The 5685-nt window shown below is 40.9% G+C and overlaps 1 pseudogene; it reads right to left on the bottom strand.

Moving 5' to 3' along the window:
- Window positions 1-872: 872 nt before the first annotated feature.
- Window positions 873-1380, bottom strand: LOC108281202 (annotated as a pseudogene).
- Between the last annotated feature and the right edge of the window lie 4305 nt (window positions 1381-5685).

Consider the following 5685-nt stretch of genomic DNA (forward strand, 5'->3'; position numbering starts at 1 on the left):
GTATTCTGAGCATTTTCTCATTTTTCTTTTTACTTTATGACTTAATGAAGTTAGCTTGCAATGATCCCAGGCTTGCTAACAGTACATGGAAGCACATGCATGGGTATTCTGGGGCCATTGCATACCTGGAAAATTTTGAGATTTGGGGAAATATTAACCTTACTTGCCTGTTAGTTCTCAACTCCCCATTATTATAGTTACTTCTAGAAGTACATCTCCCAACACCCATTTCCCCTTTACAGTGTCTCGTAGAGTTGCGCAATGAGGGATCCTCTCATGATACTTAAAAGTCAGAGAAGAACGATTCAATATTCATTGACATCTGCAGGTAGGCCCTTGGACTGAATTCAGAACTGGAAAATCATATGAGGAGGTGCTGCAGGCAACAGAGAACATCAGCATCTTCAAATCTAGACTTCCTAAATAGGTCTAAGGACCACAAATAAGGCAGCCCAGGCCTTCAGGTTAGGTGCACTCTGGCTTCTGGTGGACCATCGAGATTCCCCTGTTTCAAGCATCAGCTTCCCTGATACCCATAACCCCAGGCTTGTATTTTGAATTTTAATTCCCTGTATTACAAGAGTTCTTGCTTGGAATATGTAGAGTATCTTAATCTTTTGATATATGAACCCAGAATGATGCAATAAAACATTTCTCAAGTATCATAATTGCTTTCCCTTAATAAATCAGCAGAGATATTGCCATGTCTGTGCTGCTGGGACTGACATGGAAGAAAGAGCTGGAATGCAGAGAGCCTCCCTGGCCCCTCTTACCAAAACCTTCAAACCTTGGCTGCAACTGAGAAATGCTTTCAGCAGATTAAAGTACCAGGAGGAGCAGCTGGGGTAGCCCAGCCTCACACATGGACTTCCCTAAAGCATTTTTGTTCTGGCTTGTAACACTGTGGGAGGGTAACTGAGCTCCTGTTTGCAGTAGTAAGTTGCAAAGTCTACCAGCTCCAGGCTGCTGATGGTGAGAGAATAATCTGCCCCAGATCCACTGCCACTGAGCCGCGATGGGACCGGTGTACAGGTTGGTTGCATCATAGATCAGGAGCGTAGGGGATTTCCCTGGTTTCTGCTGATACCAGGCTAAATCATTACTAATAGCCTTACTTGCCTGGCAAGTGATGGTGACTGTGTCTCCTACAGATGCAGACAGGAAGAATGGAGACTGGGTCATCTGGATGTCACATCTGATGCCTGAAATTGGAAACATTTAAAACAAATATCCACACAATTAATCATGTTATAAGAAAGTTTCCCTGAAGATCTAGGCAGTACTGATCACACTGGGCTGAGTAAATTCCTAGTCTTCTTTCTTACCTCTAAGTCAGAGCAGCAGGAGCCCCAGGAGCTGAGCAGAAGCCTTCATGTCCATGATGTGTCCTAACTGTGTCTGACTTCTGCACAGGGTGTGACCAGCCTACTAAGAAGGCTTTAGTGCAGGGGGCTGTACTCTGGGAAAATGCAAATCAGCAGAGGATGGGGCAGGCTGGGCACAGTTGCAGGGCTGGCTTATCTCAGTAACTCCACAAGGGATAGTGCCCCCAGCTGTTTGAGGGCAGACCAGGGCAGCTCAGATTTGTCTGCAGAGAATATTTTTCTCCCCAGGTGACACTTTGTTACCAAAGAATTTATTGGGCATCTATTGTCCAAACTTGAAGTTGTGAGAATTACTTGGAGTAATGCGAAAATAACTTTATGTGTGTGTAGGACTCCCTACTTTGTCTGTGTGTAGGACTTTTTATAAAGTCTTAGAGGGCGAGGCTATCAGTTCTTCAACATACTGTGAAATTATTTCAGTAGTGGGAAGGGATACTTTGTAATATACTATATTTTTTAAGTGTGCAATTAACTTTCTAATAAAAAATTATCATAAGCATGTTAGATATTCTCAAAATAATTTTGTGATATCTCTAAGCCATTGTTATTACCGGTATTAGGTCAAGCAATTCACTGCATATGTGCAAAGATGATACCATGATTCTTCAATGCATACACCATTTACAGACATACCATTATTCAGAATTGCAGGTCTTTTTAATACTCAGAGACTAGCTGCAACTTATTCTTGGTTTAGTGACCTACATATTCTACCTTCTTTTCTGCCATTGGTTATAATTTCTCAGTTTATCAGCATGAAGAATGACTACTGATGGCAAATCTGATTACTTCAAAAAAAATTAGTTTCTCTGTCTAACATAGGAGACTGGATTCAGATAAACTGGAAACGTGGATCAATCCAGGCTCCAATGATATATGGTCTCCAAAGCAGGAAGACCGATATCATATCCCCCCACTGATGCTCTGAGCTCCACTCCCTACTAGCATGTAAAAAAAAAACTGGGGGTTCAGAAACAGTTCCCCTGGCACCTGGCTTTCTGGAGAGCAGGTGATGGGAGGCGCCGGGGAAAGGTCAGGTCATTGAGCTATTGAATATATGCTCCTGCTGTGCACCATCAATGCCCCTTTCCTCTTTTATGCTTAAGCAATGAATGGAGACATCATCCTTACCCAGATTCCAGCCTCTCTGTTGGCATCTGTAAGAGGGAGGGTCTCCACTTCCTGGCAAGTCACTGCTTATGTATATGGAAGTATTTTAGATCCTAATAAAACTGGACAAAGATTTGAACTCCTATTTTTCACATATCTAACTTGGTCCTGGCTGTCTCATCTTGGTTCAGCAACAGAGAGAGTGGAACAAATTGCATCAGCATCAGTGGACTGGAGCCTGAGGACTCCAGGGAGTATTCACATGCAGGACTAGGGGTGGCCAAATCACAGCGGTGTAGCCTGTGCACAGTCCTCCTGTGGCCTTTCATGAGCCTGATTTCTTAGAGAAGCTTGCTTACATCCAGCTTGTCAGGATCCAATTCTAGAGAAACACAATTTTAAATGTAAATTCACATCGGTATTCTTTTTTCCTGCATGGTTGTGCTGGAGTGATGGAGGGAGGAATTATGGAGCCAGGAATACAGGGTCATCTTGAAGATTAAAAGCAAGAAATCAGATTTTCTTCCCTGGAGCCTCCAGAAGAAATACAGCCCTAGTGACTCCTGAATTTAGCTCAGTGAGACTTCTCAATCCGTAATTGCAGATAATAAATTTGTGTTATCTGAATGCAGTATTATTGTGGTAATTAGTTGCATTAGCAATAGGAAACTGATACAGGCATACGGCAGGTCTTTTATCTTTCTAAAAGTGTGGTTGTCCCTATTCTCCTAAACATTTCCAGTGCATTATCGTTTGGTGTCAATTTTGACCAGAGACAGAGAGAGAACATTTTAATGTGAGGAGAGCTAGTACCAGAATTCTTAGGTGGAAAAATCTTTTGGGAGAATATATCTTTATTTGGTCTTATATGATCTTCATATCTGAGATACTAGGGGTCAGATCTCACAGCACAATGTGGAGGAGCATGTGTACTTGTTTGTTTTGTATTATATATCAGTAGGACTTGTTAGATTTGCAGGGCAGGATCTGAGAGGAAAGGACTAAGTAAGAGAGATGGGAAAAAACAGAGCAGATGAAGGAGTCAGGGGAATGTCACCAAATATAAAATAAAGATTTATTGTGTTCATAAAGGGTTTGAGAGATTAGTGTTCTATAGACAAAATTGCAGAAGAAATTGAGGTTAAGATTAGGGTCAGCATGAGGAAGGGCAGAAGCAGCAGAGAGCTGTGAATTTCACACCTCCTGGTTTTCTCCCTTCTTCCATTATATAGGCCATGGGCTCATCTATGAATGAATGTGGCTGTCTGGAAGGAACATATATAAAGTTTGACAGACTTGGGTTCAATCCCAGCCCAGAACTTGCTGATCATGTGACTTTGAGCAAACCACAATGAGCTCTGAGAGTTTACTCATCTGTGAAATGGACCTCTATGGATATCAAAGAGTGTCCCATGGGTTAAACTTTCTGATATGCCATGAAGTATATTATTTTTAAGAGTACCCAGCACTCTTAAAGAGGCTAAGATATTGGTAGTCATATGTCATTTTCATCTAAATGTTATCAATATTTATTCTACAGTTAATGTGTTATTCACAATAGGCTATGGGTTTCACAAGCATTTTTCTACCATAAAAAACTTTCACCAACCCCTTTATGTGCAGAATTAGAAGGTTCAACAAGGAGATTACAAACAATCTTAGTACTTTACTCTGGATTTCTCCTGACCCCCATTTGTGTTAGTTTTCTAGGGTTGTTGTAAGAAATTACCACAAACTTGACAGCTTAAAATGACAAAAATATATTCTCAACAACTCTGAAGGGGAATTTTAGAATGAGTTTCACAAAGCTAAAATCATGGAGTCAGCAGCCAGGCTCCTGTAGAGGCTTTAACAGGGAGTCTGTTCTTGCCTCTTTTAGCTTCGAGAGGCTGCAGCTTTTTTTGGTTGTGGCCAACCTCCCGCCAGTCTCTGACTTGGTGTTCCCAGTACCTTCTTCTTCACCATTTGTCTGAAATATATCCCTCTGTCTCTCTTTTTATGAGGACACTTTTGAATGCATCAAGGGCCTACTTACCAGACAAGTCATAACAATCTAATTTTCTTAGAATTTTTAATTTACATTTGCAAATGTCCTTTTCCCATTAAGTTGACATTAACAACTTTCATAGCATAGGATCTGATATTTTGAACATCATGCTCAGTCTGCTAAACTATTACAGTACCAACTCTCAGTTCATTTACAAAAGCCTATTCCTTCACTGGAACTTTAGGTCATCTGGTCTTTCCCCCTCCTCCCTTTCCTTGCTCTGTTGGACTTTCCTTCTCCTAGAATCGTAAATCACTTTACTTCCCTAAATGCATCCAATGCCACCTATACCTAGGCCAGAGGGGCACTGTATTAGTCCATTCTCATGCTGCTATAAAGAACTGCCTGAGACTGGGTAATTTACAAAGGAAGGAGGTTTAATTGACTTACAGTTCTATAGGGCTGGGAGGACTCAGAAAACTTTCAATCATGGCAGGAGGTGAAGCAAGCATGTCCTTCTTCACATAATGGCAGGAAGGACAAGTGCAAAGCCAAGAGAGGAATAGCACTTTATAAAACCATCAGATTTTGTAGGAACTCATTTATTATAATGAGAACAGCATGGGGGAACATCCTCCATGATCTAATCACCTCCCATGAGGTCCCTCCCCCAAAACGTGGGGATCATAATTTGGATTACAATTCAAGATGATATTTTGGGTAAGGACATAACCAAACCATTAGGCACCCACAGGAGGGTCTTGCTCAGGGTTTGCTTAAAGCCCTGCTCCATTCCCATTATAATGCACAAGGAAGGACACAGCCAAATACAGCACATAGGACAACAAAAATGGCCAATGGTTATATTAAAAGGTGTTCAACAACACTAACAATCAGGGGAAGGCAAATCAAAGTCATGCTGAAATATCACCAAATATCTCTTAGAGTGTTTATTATGAAAAGTGACAAGTTAAGTGTAGGTGATGGTATAGATAAAAACACTTACATGCTGTTGTTAGAATGTAAATTATTATAGCCGTAATTTAAAATAGCATAGGAGTTTCTCAGAATAATGCAAATAGAGCTATCTTATAACCCTGAAATTCCTCTGTGGAGTATACACAAAAGGAAATGAAATCAGCACCTTACAGAGATATTTGCACTTCTATGTTTATGGTAGCATTGTTCAGAAGCCAAAATATG

This window comes from Cebus imitator, unplaced genomic scaffold, assembly GCF_001604975.1.
Source record: "Cebus imitator isolate Cc_AM_T3 unplaced genomic scaffold, Cebus_imitator-1.0 Scaffold222, whole genome shotgun sequence".
Lineage (NCBI taxonomy): Eukaryota > Metazoa > Chordata > Mammalia > Primates > Cebidae > Cebus > Cebus imitator.